Source organism: Tasmannia lanceolata, unplaced genomic scaffold (genome assembly GCF_043159265.1).
Source record: "Tasmannia lanceolata isolate RefF3 unplaced genomic scaffold, GAP_Taslan_0.1 ptg000003l, whole genome shotgun sequence".
NCBI lineage: Eukaryota > Viridiplantae > Streptophyta > Magnoliopsida > Canellales > Winteraceae > Tasmannia > Tasmannia lanceolata.
In genome coordinates, this window is record NW_027518680.1 from 31,146,402 (window position 1) to 31,161,944 (window position 15,543).

General features: G+C 48.0%; 22 non-coding genes across 22 annotated transcripts; all 22 read left to right on the forward strand.

Moving 5' to 3' along the window:
• The first annotated feature begins 259 nt into the window (after window positions 1-259).
• LOC143875120 (5S ribosomal RNA) lies at window positions 260-378 on the forward strand. Its single transcript, XR_013249782.1, has one exon. It is a non-coding gene; the product is annotated as a 5S ribosomal RNA (ribosomal RNA).
• A 597-nt stretch (window positions 379-975) lies between these two features.
• On the forward strand, window positions 976-1,094 carry LOC143872145 (5S ribosomal RNA). The gene has a single exon (XR_013246902.1). It is a non-coding gene; the product is annotated as a 5S ribosomal RNA (ribosomal RNA).
• A 597-nt stretch (window positions 1,095-1,691) lies between these two features.
• Window positions 1,692-1,810, forward strand: LOC143872146 (5S ribosomal RNA). Its single transcript, XR_013246903.1, has one exon. It is a non-coding gene; the product is annotated as a 5S ribosomal RNA (ribosomal RNA).
• Window positions 1,811-2,408: 598 nt separating this feature from the next.
• Window positions 2,409-2,527, forward strand: LOC143872147 (5S ribosomal RNA). Its single transcript, XR_013246904.1, has one exon. It is a non-coding gene; the product is annotated as a 5S ribosomal RNA (ribosomal RNA).
• Window positions 2,528-3,124: 597 nt separating this feature from the next.
• On the forward strand, window positions 3,125-3,243 carry LOC143874895 (5S ribosomal RNA). The gene has a single exon (XR_013249564.1). It is a non-coding gene; the product is annotated as a 5S ribosomal RNA (ribosomal RNA).
• A 597-nt stretch (window positions 3,244-3,840) lies between these two features.
• LOC143872148 (5S ribosomal RNA) lies at window positions 3,841-3,959 on the forward strand. The gene has a single exon (XR_013246905.1). It is a non-coding gene; the product is annotated as a 5S ribosomal RNA (ribosomal RNA).
• A 601-nt stretch (window positions 3,960-4,560) lies between these two features.
• Window positions 4,561-4,679, forward strand: LOC143875121 (5S ribosomal RNA). Its single transcript, XR_013249783.1, has one exon. It is a non-coding gene; the product is annotated as a 5S ribosomal RNA (ribosomal RNA).
• A 597-nt stretch (window positions 4,680-5,276) lies between these two features.
• On the forward strand, window positions 5,277-5,395 carry LOC143872149 (5S ribosomal RNA). The gene has a single exon (XR_013246906.1). It is a non-coding gene; the product is annotated as a 5S ribosomal RNA (ribosomal RNA).
• Window positions 5,396-5,992: 597 nt separating this feature from the next.
• LOC143872150 (5S ribosomal RNA) lies at window positions 5,993-6,111 on the forward strand. Its single transcript, XR_013246907.1, has one exon. It is a non-coding gene; the product is annotated as a 5S ribosomal RNA (ribosomal RNA).
• Window positions 6,112-6,709: 598 nt separating this feature from the next.
• Window positions 6,710-6,828, forward strand: LOC143872151 (5S ribosomal RNA). Its single transcript, XR_013246908.1, has one exon. It is a non-coding gene; the product is annotated as a 5S ribosomal RNA (ribosomal RNA).
• Window positions 6,829-7,425: 597 nt separating this feature from the next.
• Window positions 7,426-7,544, forward strand: LOC143874896 (5S ribosomal RNA). The gene has a single exon (XR_013249565.1). It is a non-coding gene; the product is annotated as a 5S ribosomal RNA (ribosomal RNA).
• A 597-nt stretch (window positions 7,545-8,141) lies between these two features.
• LOC143872153 (5S ribosomal RNA) lies at window positions 8,142-8,260 on the forward strand. The gene has a single exon (XR_013246910.1). It is a non-coding gene; the product is annotated as a 5S ribosomal RNA (ribosomal RNA).
• A 601-nt stretch (window positions 8,261-8,861) lies between these two features.
• Window positions 8,862-8,980, forward strand: LOC143875122 (5S ribosomal RNA). The gene has a single exon (XR_013249784.1). It is a non-coding gene; the product is annotated as a 5S ribosomal RNA (ribosomal RNA).
• A 597-nt stretch (window positions 8,981-9,577) lies between these two features.
• On the forward strand, window positions 9,578-9,696 carry LOC143872154 (5S ribosomal RNA). The gene has a single exon (XR_013246911.1). It is a non-coding gene; the product is annotated as a 5S ribosomal RNA (ribosomal RNA).
• Window positions 9,697-10,293: 597 nt separating this feature from the next.
• On the forward strand, window positions 10,294-10,412 carry LOC143872155 (5S ribosomal RNA). Its single transcript, XR_013246912.1, has one exon. It is a non-coding gene; the product is annotated as a 5S ribosomal RNA (ribosomal RNA).
• A 598-nt stretch (window positions 10,413-11,010) lies between these two features.
• LOC143872156 (5S ribosomal RNA) lies at window positions 11,011-11,129 on the forward strand. The gene has a single exon (XR_013246913.1). It is a non-coding gene; the product is annotated as a 5S ribosomal RNA (ribosomal RNA).
• Window positions 11,130-11,726: 597 nt separating this feature from the next.
• LOC143874542 (5S ribosomal RNA) lies at window positions 11,727-11,845 on the forward strand. The gene has a single exon (XR_013249218.1). It is a non-coding gene; the product is annotated as a 5S ribosomal RNA (ribosomal RNA).
• Window positions 11,846-12,442: 597 nt separating this feature from the next.
• LOC143872157 (5S ribosomal RNA) lies at window positions 12,443-12,561 on the forward strand. Its single transcript, XR_013246914.1, has one exon. It is a non-coding gene; the product is annotated as a 5S ribosomal RNA (ribosomal RNA).
• A 601-nt stretch (window positions 12,562-13,162) lies between these two features.
• Window positions 13,163-13,281, forward strand: LOC143875123 (5S ribosomal RNA). Its single transcript, XR_013249785.1, has one exon. It is a non-coding gene; the product is annotated as a 5S ribosomal RNA (ribosomal RNA).
• Window positions 13,282-13,878: 597 nt separating this feature from the next.
• LOC143872158 (5S ribosomal RNA) lies at window positions 13,879-13,997 on the forward strand. Its single transcript, XR_013246915.1, has one exon. It is a non-coding gene; the product is annotated as a 5S ribosomal RNA (ribosomal RNA).
• Window positions 13,998-14,594: 597 nt separating this feature from the next.
• Window positions 14,595-14,713, forward strand: LOC143872159 (5S ribosomal RNA). The gene has a single exon (XR_013246916.1). It is a non-coding gene; the product is annotated as a 5S ribosomal RNA (ribosomal RNA).
• A 597-nt stretch (window positions 14,714-15,310) lies between these two features.
• On the forward strand, window positions 15,311-15,429 carry LOC143872160 (5S ribosomal RNA). The gene has a single exon (XR_013246917.1). It is a non-coding gene; the product is annotated as a 5S ribosomal RNA (ribosomal RNA).
• Window positions 15,430-15,543: the final 114 nt, after the last annotated feature.

The window sequence follows — 15,543 nt, forward strand, 5'->3', positions numbered from 1 at the left end:
TACCCTTGGTGCACAAATATCGTTCCGACGATAACTTTTGATCCGCCCGTCAGATCGTGGCGATTCTTATATTGATTCGGGGGTAATCGGGAAGATTCATCGCGCGATGACAGCCCTGGCGGTCATCCGGCTTCCCGACATGCTCGGATCGTCCATCCGATGTCATCTAGCAGGATTTTTTCGCACTTTCATTTAAACGGACTTCGTACGACAATGCGAGTGGAAACTCTTTATTACTTTGACAATGGAGAGGCATGCTGGGTCCGATCATACCAGCACAAATGTACTGGATCCCATCAGAACTCCGAAGTTAAGCGTGCTTGGGCGAGAGTAGTACTAGGATCGGTGACCTCCTGGGAAGTCCTCGTGTTGCACCCCTGTCACTTTTTTCGGCTATCTACCACTTTTTTCGAACAATCTTTCGGTTCTGGAATATCAAAGCGAACTGAAACGCACGTTTAGTGCGTCGCCTCCTAGGTTTCGGTTCGGATCTTTTTATTTTCTTCCGGATGGTGAATTCAAAGACGTCCGGTCTTTATTATGGCGGGCTGATAGTGTCGTTTGATTCGATAAACGGAATTCGTTCTGACATTTCATTTGCGGTCAAATTATAGCGGGGGTTTGTTCAGATTCAGTGACGTACAGGCTATAGCGGATGAGTGTACTAGTGGATGCGAGTCATGAATCCGGTCGGAAGGTGTTTACTGGCCGTGAGCTACCCTTGGTGCACAAATATCGTTCCGACGATAACTTTTGATCCGCCCGTCAGATCGTGGCGATTCTTATATTGATTCGGGGGTACTCGGGAAGATTAATCGCGCGATGACAGCCTTGGCGGTCATCCGGCTTTCCGACATGCTCGGATCGTCCATCCGGTGTCATCTAGCAGGATTTTTTCGCACTTTCATTTAAACGGACTTCGTACGACAATGCGAGTGGAAACTCTTTATTACTTTGACAATGGAGAGGCATGCTGGGTGCGATCATACCAGCACAAATGCACTGGATCCCATCAGAACTCCGAAGTTAAGCGTGCTTGGGCGAGAGTAGTACTAGGATGGGTGACCTCCTGGGAAGTCCTCGTGTTGCACCCCTGTCTCTTTTTTCGGCTATCTACCACTTTTTTCGAACAATCTTTCGGTTCTGGAACATCGATGCGAACTGAAACGCACGTTTAGTGCGTCGCCTCCTACGTTTCGGTTCGGATCTTTTTATTTTCTTCCGGATGGTGAATTCAAAGACGTCCGGTCTTTATTATGGCGGGGTGAAAGTGTCGTTTGATTCGATAAACGGAATTCGTTCTGACATTTCATTTGCGGTCAAATTATAGCGTGGGTTTGTTCAGATTCAGTGACGTACAGGCTATAGCGGATGAGTGTACTAGTGGATGAAAGTCATGAATCCGGTCGGAAGGTGTTTACTGGCCGTGAGCTACCCTTGGTGCACAAATATCGTTTCGACGATAACTTTTGATCCGCCCGTCAGATCGTGGCGATTCTTATATTGATTCGGGGGTACTCGGGAAGATTAATCGCGCGATGACAGCCACGGCGGTCATCCGGCTTTCCGACATGCTCGGATCGTCCATCCGGTGTCATCTAGCAGGATTTTTTTGCACTTTCATTTAAACGGACTTCGTACGACAATGCGAGTGGAAACTCTTTATTACTTTGACAATGGAGAGGCATGCTGGGTGCGATCATACCAGCACAAATGCACTGGATCCCATCAGAACTCCGAAGTTAAGCGTGCTTGGGCGAGAGTAGTACTAGGATGGGTGACCTCCTGGGAAGTCCTCGTGTTGCACCCCTGTCACTTTTTTCGGCTATCTACCACTTTTTTTCGAACAATCTTTCGGTTCTGGAACATCGATGCGAACTGAAACGCACGTTTAGTGCGTCGCCTCCTACGTTTCGGTTCGGATCTTTTTATTTTCTTCCGGATGGTGAATTCAAAGACGTCCGGTCTTTATTATGGCGGGGTGATAGTGTCGTTTGATTCGATAAACGGAATTCGTTCTGACATTTCATTTGCGGTCAAATTATAGCGGGGGTTTGTTCAGATTCAGTGACGTACAGGCTATAGCGGATGAGTGTACTAGTGGATGCGAGTCATTAATCCGGTCGGAAGGTGTTTACTGGCCGTGAGCTACCCTTGGTGCACAAATATCGTTCCGACGATAACTTTTGATCCGCCCGTCAGATCGTGGCGATTCCTATATTGATTCGGGGGTACTCGGGAAGATTCATCGCGCGATGACAGCCATGGCGGTCATCCGGCTTTCCGACATGCTCGGATCGTCCATCCGGTGTCATCTAGCAGGATTTTTTCGCACTTTCATTTAAACGGACTTCGTACGACAATGCGAGTGGAAACTCTTTATTACTTTGACAATGGAGAGGCATGCTGGGTGCGATCATACCAGCACAAATGCACTGGATCCCATCAGAACTCCGAAGTTAAGCGTGCTTGGGCGAGAGTAGTACTAGGATGGGTGACCTCCTGGGAAGTCCTCGTGTTGCACCCCTGTCACTTTTTTCGGCTATCTACCACTTTTTTCGAACAATCTTTCGGTTCGGGAATATCAAAGCGAACTGAAACGCACGTTTAGTGCGTCGCCTCCTAGGTTTCGGTTCGGATCTTTTTATTTTCTTCCGGATGGTGAATTCGAAGACGTCCGGTCTTTATTATGGCGGGGTGATAGTGTCGTTTGATTCGATAAACGGAATTCGTTCTGACATTTCATTTGCGGTCAAATTATAGCGGGGGTTTGTTTAGATTCAGTGACGTATAGGCTATAGCGGATGAGTGTACTAGTGGATGCGAGTCATGAATCCGGTCGGAAGGTGTTTACTGGCCGTGAGCTACCCTTGGTGCACAAATATCGTTCCGACGATAACTTTTGATCCGCCCGTCAGATCGTAGCGATTCTTATATTGATTCGGGGGTACTCGGGAAGATTCATCGCGCGATGACAGCCTTGGCGGTCATCCGTCTTCCCGACATGCTCGGATCGTCCATCCGGTGTCATCTAGCAGGATTTTTTCGCACTTTCATTTAAACGGACTTCGTACGACAATGCGAGTGTAAACTCTTTATTACTTTGACAATGGAGAGGCATGCTGGGTGCGATCATACCAGCACAAATGCACTGGATCCCATCAGAACTCCGAAGTTAAGCGTGCTTGGGCGAGAGTAGTACTAGGATGGGTGACCTCCTGGGAAGTCCTCGAGTTGGACCCCTGTCACTTTTTTCGGCTATCTACCACTTTTTTCGAACAATCTTTCGGTTCTGGAATATCAAAGCGAACTGAAACGCACGTTTAGTGCGTCGCCTCCTAGGTTTCGGTTCGGATCTTTTTATTTTCTTCCGGATGGTGAATTCAAAGACGTCCGGTCTTTATTATGGCGGGGTGATAGTGTCGTTTGATTCGATAAACGGAATTCGTTCTGACATTTCATTTGCGGTCAAATTATAGCGGGGGTTTGTTCAGATTCAGTGACGTACAGGCTATAGCGGATGAGTGTACTAGTGGATGCGAGTCATGAATCCGGTCGGAAGGTGTTTACTGGCCGTGAGCTACCCTTGGTGCACAAATATCGTTCCGACGATAACTTTTGATCCGCCCGTCAGATCGTAGCGATTCTTATATTGATTCGGGGGTATTCGGGAAGATTACTCGCGCGATGACAGCCTTGGCGGTCGTCCGGCTTCCCGACATGCTCGGATCGTCCATCCGGTGTCATCTAGCAGGATTTTTTCGCACTTTCATTTAAACGGACTTCGTACGACAATGCGAGTGGAAACTCTTTATTACTTTGACAATGGAGAGGCATGCTGGGTGCGATCATACCAGCACAAATGCACTGGATCCCATCAGAACTCCGAAGTTAAGCGTGCTTGGGCGAGAGTAGTACTAGGATGGGTGACCTCCTGGGAAGTCCTCGTGTTGCACCCCTGTCACTTTTTTCGGCTATCTACCACTTTTTTCGAACAATCTTTCGGTTCTGGAACATCGATGCGAACTGAAACGCACGTTTAGTGCGTCGCCTCCTACGTTTCGGTTCGGATCTTTTTATTTTCTTCCGGATGGTGAATTCAAAGACGTCCGTCCGGTCTTTATTATGGCGGGGTGATAGTGTCGTTTGATTCGATAAACGGAATTCGTTCTGACATTTCATTTGCGGTCAAATTATAGCGGGGGTTTGTTCAGATTCAGTGACGTACAGGCTATAGCGGATGAGTGTACTAGTGGATGCGAGTCATGAATCCGGTCGGAAGGTGTTTACTGGCCGTGAGCTACCCTTGGTGCACAAATATCGTTCCGACGATAACTTTTGATCCGCCCGTCAGATCGTGGCGATTCTTATATTGATTCGGGGGTAATCGGGAAGATTCATCGCGCGATGACAGCCCTGGCGGTCATCCGGCTTCCCGACATGCTCGGATCGTCCATCCGATGTCATCTAGCAGGATTTTTTCGCACTTTCATTTAAACGGACTTCGTACGACAATGCGAGTGGAAACTCTTTATTACTTTGACAATGGAGAGGCATGCTGGGTCCGATCATACCAGCACAAATGTACTGGATCCCATCAGAACTCCGAAGTTAAGCGTGCTTGGGCGAGAGTAGTACTAGGATCGGTGACCTCCTGGGAAGTCCTCGTGTTGCACCCCTGTCACTTTTTTCGGCTATCTACCACTTTTTTCGAACAATCTTTCGGTTCTGGAATATCAAAGCGAACTGAAACGCACGTTTAGTGCGTCGCCTCCTAGGTTTCGGTTCGGATCTTTTTATTTTCTTCCGGATGGTGAATTCAAAGACGTCCGGTCTTTATTATGGCGGGGTGATAGTGTCGTTTGATTCGATAAACGGAATTCGTTCTGACATTTCATTTGCGGTCAAATTATAGCGGGGGTTTGTTCAGATTCAGTGACGTACAGGCTATAGCGGATGAGTGTACTAGTGGATGCGAGTCATGAATCCGGTCGGAAGGTGTTTACTGGCCGTGAGCTACCCTTGGTGCACAAATATCGTTCCGACGATAACTTTTGATCCGCCCGTCAGATCGTGGCGATTCTTATATTGATTCGGGGGTACTCGGGAAGATTAATCGCGCGATGACAGCCTTGGCGGTCATCCGGCTTTCCGACATGCTCGGATCGTCCATCCGGTGTCATCTAGCAGGATTTTTTCGCACTTTCATTTAAACGGACTTCGTACGACAATGCGAGTGGAAACTCTTTATTACTTTGACAATGGAGAGGCATGCTGGGTGCGATCATACCAGCACAAATGCACTGGATCCCATCAGAACTCCGAAGTTAAGCGTGCTTGGGCGAGAGTAGTACTAGGATGGGTGACCTCCTGGGAAGTCCTCGTGTTGCACCCCTGTCTCTTTTTTCGGCTATCTACCACTTTTTTCGAACAATCTTTCGGTTCTGGAACATCGATGCGAACTGAAACGCACGTTTAGTGCGTCGCCTCCTACGTTTCGGTTCGGATCTTTTTATTTTCTTCCGGATGGTGAATTCAAAGACGTCCGGTCTTTATTATGGCGGGGTGAAAGTGTCGTTTGATTCGATAAACGGAATTCGTTCTGACATTTCATTTGCGGTCAAATTATAGCGGGGGTTTGTTCAGATTCAGTGACGTACAGGCTATAGCGGATGAGTGTACTAGTGGATGAAAGTCATGAATCCGGTCGGAAGGTGTTTACTGGCCGTGAGCTACCCTTGGTGCACAAATATCGTTTCGACGATAACTTTTGATCCGCCCGTCAGATCGTGGCGATTCTTATATTGATTCGGGGGTACTCGGGAAGATTAATCGCGCGATGACAGCCACGGCGGTCATCCGGCTTTCCGACATGCTCGGATCGTCCATCCGGTGTCATCTAGCAGGATTTTTTTGCACTTTCATTTAAACGGACTTCGTACGACAATGCGAGTGGAAACTCTTTATTACTTTGACAATGGAGAGGCATGCTGGGTGCGATCATACCAGCACAAATGCACTGGATCCCATCAGAACTCCGAAGTTAAGCGTGCTTGGGCGAGAGTAGTACTAGGATGGGTGACCTCCTGGGAAGTCCTCGTGTTGCACCCCTGTCACTTTTTTCGGCTATCTACCACTTTTTTTCGAACAATCTTTCGGTTCTGGAACATCGATGCGAACTGAAACGCACGTTTAGTGCGTCGCCTCCTACGTTTCGGTTCGGATCTTTTTATTTTCTTCCGGATGGTGAATTCAAAGACGTCCGGTCTTTATTATGGCGGGGTGATAGTGTCGTTTGATTCGATAAACGGAATTCGTTCTGACATTTCATTTGCGGTCAAATTATAGCGGGGGTTTGTTCAGATTCAGTGACGTACAGGCTATAGCGGATGAGTGTACTAGTGGATGCGAGTCATTAATCCGGTCGGAAGGTGTTTACTGGCCGTGAGCTACCCTTGGTGCACAAATATCGTTCCGACGATAACTTTTGATCCGCCCGTCAGATCGTGGCGATTCCTATATTGATTCGGGGGTACTCGGGAAGATTCATCGCGCGATGACAGCCATGGCGGTCATCCGGCTTTCCGACATGCTCGGATCGTCCATCCGGTGTCATCTAGCAGGATTTTTTCGCACTTTCATTTAAACGGACTTCGTACGACAATGCGAGTGGAAACTCTTTATTACTTTGACAATGGAGAGGCATGCTGGGTGCGATCATACCAGCACAAATGCACTGGATCCCATCAGAACTCCGAAGTTAAGCGTGCTTGGGCGAGAGTAGTACTAGGATGGGTGACCTCCTGGGAAGTCCTCGTGTTGCACCCCTGTCACTTTTTTCGGCTATCTACCACTTTTTTCGAACAATCTTTCGGTTCGGGAATATCAAAGCGAACTGAAACGCACGTTTAGTGCGTCGCCTCCTAGGTTTCGGTTCGGATCTTTTTATTTTCTTCCGGATGGTGAATTCGAAGACGTCCGGTCTTTATTATGGCGGGGTGATAGTGTCGTTTGATTCGATAAACGGAATTCGTTCTGACATTTCATTTGCGGTCAAATTATAGCGGGGGTTTGTTTAGATTCAGTGACGTATAGGCTATAGCGGATGAGTGTACTAGTGGATGCGAGTCATGAATCCGGTCGGAAGGTGTTTACTGGCCGTGAGCTACCCTTGGTGCACAAATATCGTTCCGACGATAACTTTTGATCCGCCCGTCAGATCGTAGCGATTCTTATATTGATTCGGGGGTACTCGGGAAGATTCATCGCGCGATGACAGCCTTGGCGGTCATCCGTCTTCCCGACATGCTCGGATCGTCCATCCGGTGTCATCTAGCAGGATTTTTTCGCACTTTCATTTAAACGGACTTCGTACGACAATGCGAGTGTAAACTCTTTATTACTTTGACAATGGAGAGGCATGCTGGGTGCGATCATACCAGCACAAATGCACTGGATCCCATCAGAACTCCGAAGTTAAGCGTGCTTGGGCGAGAGTAGTACTAGGATGGGTGACCTCCTGGGAAGTCCTCGAGTTGGACCCCTGTCACTTTTTTCGGCTATCTACCACTTTTTTCGAACAATCTTTCGGTTCTGGAATATCAAAGCGAACTGAAACGCACGTTTAGTGCGTCGCCTCCTAGGTTTCGGTTCGGATCTTTTTATTTTCTTCCGGATGGTGAATTCAAAGACGTCCGGTCTTTATTATGGCGGGGTGATAGTGTCGTTTGATTCGATAAACGGAATTCGTTCTGACATTTCATTTGCGGTCAAATTATAGCGGGGGTTTGTTCAGATTCAGTGACGTACAGGCTATAGCGGATGAGTGTACTAGTGGATGCGAGTCATGAATCCGGTCGGAAGGTGTTTACTGGCCGTGAGCTACCCTTGGTGCACAAATATCGTTCCGACGATAACTTTTGATCCGCCCGTCAGATCGTAGCGATTCTTATATTGATTCGGGGGTATTCGGGAAGATTACTCGCGCGATGACAGCCTTGGCGGTCGTCCGGCTTCCCGACATGCTCGGATCGTCCATCCGGTGTCATCTAGCAGGATTTTTTCGCACTTTCATTTAAACGGACTTCGTACGACAATGCGAGTGGAAACTCTTTATTACTTTGACAATGGAGAGGCATGCTGGGTGCGATCATACCAGCACAAATGCACTGGATCCCATCAGAACTCCGAAGTTAAGCGTGCTTGGGCGAGAGTAGTACTAGGATGGGTGACCTCCTGGGAAGTCCTCGTGTTGCACCCCTGTCACTTTTTTCGGCTATCTACCACTTTTTTCGAACAATCTTTCGGTTCTGGAACATCGATGCGAACTGAAACGCACGTTTAGTGCGTCGCCTCCTACGTTTCGGTTCGGATCTTTTTATTTTCTTCCGGATGGTGAATTCAAAGACGTCCGTCCGGTCTTTATTATGGCGGGGTGATAGTGTCGTTTGATTCGATAAACGGAATTCGTTCTGACATTTCATTTGCGGTCAAATTATAGCGGGGGTTTGTTCAGATTCAGTGACGTACAGGCTATAGCGGATGAGTGTACTAGTGGATGCGAGTCATGAATCCGGTCGGAAGGTGTTTACTGGCCGTGAGCTACCCTTGGTGCACAAATATCGTTCCGACGATAACTTTTGATCCGCCCGTCAGATCGTGGCGATTCTTATATTGATTCGGGGGTAATCGGGAAGATTCATCGCGCGATGACAGCCCTGGCGGTCATCCGGCTTCCCGACATGCTCGGATCGTCCATCCGATGTCATCTAGCAGGATTTTTTCGCACTTTCATTTAAACGGACTTCGTACGACAATGCGAGTGGAAACTCTTTATTACTTTGACAATGGAGAGGCATGCTGGGTCCGATCATACCAGCACAAATGTACTGGATCCCATCAGAACTCCGAAGTTAAGCGTGCTTGGGCGAGAGTAGTACTAGGATCGGTGACCTCCTGGGAAGTCCTCGTGTTGCACCCCTGTCACTTTTTTCGGCTATCTACCACTTTTTTCGAACAATCTTTCGGTTCTGGAATATCAAAGCGAACTGAAACGCACGTTTAGTGCGTCGCCTCCTAGGTTTCGGTTCGGATCTTTTTATTTTCTTCCGGATGGTGAATTCAAAGACGTCCGGTCTTTATTATGGCGGGGTGATAGTGTCGTTTGATTCGATAAACGGAATTCGTTCTGACATTTCATTTGCGGTCAAATTATAGCGGGGGTTTGTTCAGATTCAGTGACGTACAGGCTATAGCGGATGAGTGTACTAGTGGATGCGAGTCATGAATCCGGTCGGAAGGTGTTTACTGGCCGTGAGCTACCCTTGGTGCACAAATATCGTTCCGACGATAACTTTTGATCCGCCCGTCAGATCGTGGCGATTCTTATATTGATTCGGGGGTACTCGGGAAGATTAATCGCGCGATGACAGCCTTGGCGGTCATCCGGCTTTCCGACATGCTCGGATCGTCCATCCGGTGTCATCTAGCAGGATTTTTTCGCACTTTCATTTAAACGGACTTCGTACGACAATGCGAGTGGAAACTCTTTATTACTTTGACAATGGAGAGGCATGCTGGGTGCGATCATACCAGCACAAATGCACTGGATCCCATCAGAACTCCGAAGTTAAGCGTGCTTGGGCGAGAGTAGTACTAGGATGGGTGACCTCCTGGGAAGTCCTCGTGTTGCACCCCTGTCTCTTTTTTCGGCTATCTACCACTTTTTTCGAACAATCTTTCGGTTCTGGAACATCGATGCGAACTGAAACGCACGTTTAGTGCGTCGCCTCCTACGTTTCGGTTCGGATCTTTTTATTTTCTTCCGGATGGTGAATTCAAAGACGTCCGGTCTTTATTATGGCGGGGTGAAAGTGTCGTTTGATTCGATAAACGGAATTCGTTCTGACATTTCATTTGCGGTCAAATTATAGCGGGGGTTTGTTCAGATTCAGTGACGTACAGGCTATAGCGGATGAGTGTACTAGTGGATGAAAGTCATGAATCCGGTCGGAAGGTGTTTACTGGCCGTGAGCTACCCTTGGTGCACAAATATCGTTTCGACGATAACTTTTGATCCGCCCGTCAGATCGTGGCGATTCTTATATTGATTCGGGGGTACTCGGGAAGATTAATCGCGCGATGACAGCCACGGCGGTCATCCGGCTTTCCGACATGCTCGGATCGTCCATCCGGTGTCATCTAGCAGGATTTTTTTGCACTTTCATTTAAACGGACTTCGTACGACAATGCGAGTGGAAACTCTTTATTACTTTGACAATGGAGAGGCATGCTGGGTGCGATCATACCAGCACAAATGCACTGGATCCCATCAGAACTCCGAAGTTAAGCGTGCTTGGGCGAGAGTAGTACTAGGATGGGTGACCTCCTGGGAAGTCCTCGTGTTGCACCCCTGTCACTTTTTTCGGCTATCTACCACTTTTTTTCGAACAATCTTTCGGTTCTGGAACATCGATGCGAACTGAAACGCACGTTTAGTGCGTCGCCTCCTACGTTTCGGTTCGGATCTTTTTATTTTCTTCCGGATGGTGAATTCAAAGACGTCCGGTCTTTATTATGGCGGGGTGATAGTGTCGTTTGATTCGATAAACGGAATTCGTTCTGACATTTCATTTGCGGTCAAATTATAGCGGGGGTTTGTTCAGATTCAGTGACGTACAGGCTATAGCGGATGAGTGTACTAGTGGATGCGAGTCATTAATCCGGTCGGAAGGTGTTTACTGGCCGTGAGCTACCCTTGGTGCACAAATATCGTTCCGACGATAACTTTTGATCCGCCCGTCAGATCGTGGCGATTCTTATATTGATTCGGGGGTACTCGGGAAGATTCATCGCGCGATGACAGCCTTGGCGGTCATCCGGCTTTCCGACATGCTCGGATCGTCCATCCGGTGTCATCTAGCAGGATTTTTTCGCACTTTCATTTAAACGGACTTCGTACGACAATGCGAGTGGAAACTCTTTATTACTTTGACAATGGAGAGGCATGCTGGGTGCGATCATACCAGCACAAATGCACTGGATCCCATCAGAACTCCGAAGTTAAGCGTGCTTGGGCGAGAGTAGTACTAGGATGGGTGACCTCCTGGGAAGTCCTCGTGTTGCACCCCTGTCACTTTTTTCGGCTATCTACCACTTTTTTCGAACAATCTTTCGGTTCGGGAATATCAAAGCGAACTGAAACGCACGTTTAGTGCGTCGCCTCCTAGGTTTCGGTTCGGATCTTTTTATTTTCTTCCGGATGGTGAATTCGAAGACGTCCGGTCTTTATTATGGCGGGGTGATAGTGTCGTTTGATTCGATAAACGGAATTCGTTCTGACATTTCATTTGCGGTCAAATTATAGCGGGGGTTTGTTTAGATTCAGTGACGTATAGGCTATAGCGGATGAGTGTACTAGTGGATGCGAGTCATGAATCCGGTCGGAAGGTGTTTACTGGCCGTGAGCTACCCTTGGTGCACAAATATCGTTCCGACGATAACTTTTGATCCGCCCGTCAGATCGTAGCGATTCTTATATTGATTCGGGGGTACTCGGGAAGATTCATCGCGCGATGACAGCCTTGGCGGTCATCCGTCTTCCCGACATGCTCGGATCGTCCATCCGGTGTCATCTAGCAGGATTTTTTCGCACTTTCATTTAAACGGACTTCGTACGACAATGCGAGTGTAAACTCTTTATTACTTTGACAATGGAGAGGCATGCTGGGTGCGATCATACCAGCACAAATGCACTGGATCCCATCAGAACTCCGAAGTTAAGCGTGCTTGGGCGAGAGTAGTACTAGGATGGGTGACCTCCTGGGAAGTCCTCGTGTTGGACCCCTGTCACTTTTTTCGGCTATCTACCACTTTTTTCGAACAATCTTTCGGTTCTGGAATATCAAAGCGAACTGAAACGCACGTTTAGTGCGTCGCCTCCTAGGTTTCGGTTCGGATCTTTTTATTTTCTTCCGGATGGTGAATTCAAAGACGTCCGGTCTTTATTATGGCGGGGTGATAGTGTCGTTTGATTCGATAAACGGAATTCGTTCTGACATTTCATTTGCGGTCAAATTATAGCGGGGGTTTGTTCAGATTCAGTGACGTACAGGCTATAGCGGATGAGTGTACTAGTGGATGCGAGTCATGAATCCGGTCGGAAGGTGTTTACTGGCCGTGAGCTACCCTTGGTGCACAAATATCGTTCCGACGATAACTTTTGATCCGCCCGTCAGATCGTAGCGATTCTTATATTGATTCGGGGGTATTCGGGAAGATTACTCGCGCGATGACAGCCTTGGCGGTCGTCCGGCTTCCCGACATGCTCGGATCGTCCATCCGGTGTCATCTAGCAGGATTTTTTCGCACTTTCATTTAAACGGACTTCGTACGACAATGCGAGTGGAAACTCTTTATTACTTTGACAATGGAGAGGCATGCTGGGTGCGATCATACCAGCACAAATGCACTGGATCCCATCAGAACTCCGAAGTTAAGCGTGCTTGGGCGAGAGTAGTACTAGGATGGGTGACCTCCTGGGAAGTCCTCGTGTTGCACCCCTGTCACTTTTTTCGGCTATCTACCACTTTTTTCGAACAATCTTTCGGTTCTGGAACATCGATGCGAACTGAAACGCACGTTTAGTGCGTCGCCTCCTACGTTTCGGTTCGGATCTTTTTATTTTCTTCCGGATGGTGAATTCAAAGACGTCCGTCCGGTCTTTATTATGGCGGGGTGATAGTGTCGTTTGATTCGATAAACGGAATTCGTTCTGACATTTCATTTGCGGTCAAATTATAGCGGGGGTTTGTTCAGATTCAGTGACGTACAGGCTATAGCGGATGAGTGTACTAGTGGATGCGAGTCATGAATCCGGTCGGAAGGTGTTTACTGGCCGTGAGCTACCCTTGGTGCACAAATATCGTTCCGACGATAACTTTTGATCCGCCCGTCAGATCGTGGCGATTCTTATATTGATTCGGGGGTAATCGGGAAGATTCATCGCGCGATGACAGCCCTGGCGGTCATCCGGCTTCCCGACATGCTCGGATCGTCCATCCGATGTCATCTAGCAGGATTTTTTCGCACTTTCATTTAAACGGACTTCGTACGACAATGCGAGTGGAAACTCTTTATTACTTTGACAATGGAGAGGCATGCTGGGTCCGATCATACCAGCACAAATGTACTGGATCCCATCAGAACTCCGAAGTTAAGCGTGCTTGGGCGAGAGTAGTACTAGGATCGGTGACCTCCTGGGAAGTCCTCGTGTTGCACCCCTGTCACTTTTTTCGGCTATCTACCACTTTTTTCGAACAATCTTTCGGTTCTGGAATATCAAAGCGAACTGAAACGCACGTTTAGTGCGTCGCCTCCTAGGTTTCGGTTCGGATCTTTTTATTTTCTTCCGGATGGTGAATTCAAAGACGTCCGGTCTTTATTATGGCGGGGTGATAGTGTCGTTTGATTCGATAAACGGAATTCGTTCTGACATTTCATTTGCGGTCAAATTATAGCGGGGGTTTGTTCAGATTCAGTGACGTACAGGCTATAGCGGATGAGTGTACTAGTGGATGCGAGTCATGAATCCGGTCGGAAGGTGTTTACTGGCCGTGAGCTACCCTTGGTGCACAAATATCGTTCCGACGATAACTTTTGATCCGCCCGTCAGATCGTAGCGATTCTTATATTGATTCGGGGGTACTCGGGAAGATTCATCGCGCGATGACAGCCTTGGCGGTCATCCGTCTTCCCGACATGCTCGGATCGTCCATCCGGTGTCATCTAGCAGGATTTTTTCGCACTTTCATTTAAACGGACTTCGTACGACAATGCGAGTGGAAACTCTTTATTAGTTTGACAATGGAGAGGCATGCTGGGTGCGATCATACCAGCACAAATGCACTGGATCCCATCAGAACTCCGAAGTTAAGCGTGCTTGGGCGAGAGTAGTACTAGGATGGGTGACCTCCTGGGAAGTCCTCGTGTTGCACCCCTGTCACTTTTTTCGGCTATCTACCACTTTTTTCGAACAATCTTTCGGTTCTGGAATATCAAAGCGAACTGAAACGCACGTTTAGTGCGTCGCCTCCTAGGTTTCGGTTCGGATCTTTTTATTTTCTTCCGGATGGTGAATTCAAAGACGTCCGGTCTTTATTATGGCGGGGTGATAGTGTCGTTTGATTCGATAAACGGAATTCGTTCTGACATTTCATTTGCGGTCAAATTATAGCGGGGGTTTGTTCAGATTCAGTGACGTACAGGCTATAGCGGATGAGTGTACTAGTGGATGCGAGTCATGAATCCGGTCGGAAGGTGTTTACTGGCCGTGAGCTACCCTTGGTGCACAAATATCGTTCCGACGATAACTTTTGATCCGCCCGTCAGATCGTAGCGATTCTTATATTGATTCGGGGGTATTCGGGAAGATTACTCGCGCGATGACAGCCTTGGCGGTCGTCCGGCTTCCCGACATGCTCGGATCGTCCATCCGGTGTCATCTAGCAGGATTTTTTAGCACTTTCATTTAAACGGACTTCGTACGACAATGCGAGTGGAAACTCTTTATTACTTTGACAATGGAGAGGCATGCTGGGTGCGATCATACCAGCACAAATGCACTGGATCCCATCAGAACTCCGAAGTTAAGCGTGCTTGGGCGAGAGTAGTACTAGGATGGGTGACCTCCTGGGAAGTCCTCGTGTTGCACCCCTGTCACTTTTTTCGGCTATCTACCACTTTTTTCGAACAATCTTTCGGTTCTGGAACATCGATGCGAACTGAAACGCACGTTTAGTGCGTCGCCTCCTACGTTTCGGTACGGATCTTTTTATTTTCTTCCGGATGGTGAATTCAAAGACGTCCGGTCTTTATTATGGCGGGGTGATAGTGTCGTTTGATTCGATAAACGGAATTCGTTCTGACATTTCATTTGCGGTCAAATTATAGCGGGGGTTTGTTCAGATTCAGTGACGTACAGGCTATAGCGGATGAGTGTACTAGTGGATGCGAGTCATGAATCCGGTCGGAAGGTGTTTACTGGCCGTGAGCTACCCTTGGTGCACAAATATCGTTCCGACGATAACTTTTGATCCGCCCGTCAGATCGTGGCGATTCTTATATTGATTCGGGGGTACTCGGGAAGATTAATCGCGCAATGACAGCCTTGGCGGTCATCCGGCTTTCCGACATGCTCGGATCGTCCATCCGGTGTCATCTAGCAGGATTTTTTCGCACTTTCATTTAAACGGACTTCGTACGACAATGCGAGTGGAAACTCTTTATTACTTTGACAATGGAGAGGCATGCTGGGTGCGATCATACCAGCACAAATGCACTGGATCCCATCAGAACTCCGAAGTTAAGCGTGCTTGGGCGAGAGTAGTACTAGGATGGGTGACCTCCTGGGAAGTCCTCGTGTTGCACCCCTGTCACTTTTTTCGGCTATCTACCACTTTTTTCGAACAATCTTTCGGTTCTGGAACATCGATGCGAACTGAAACGCACGTTTAGTGCGTCGCCTCCTACGTTTCGGTACGGATC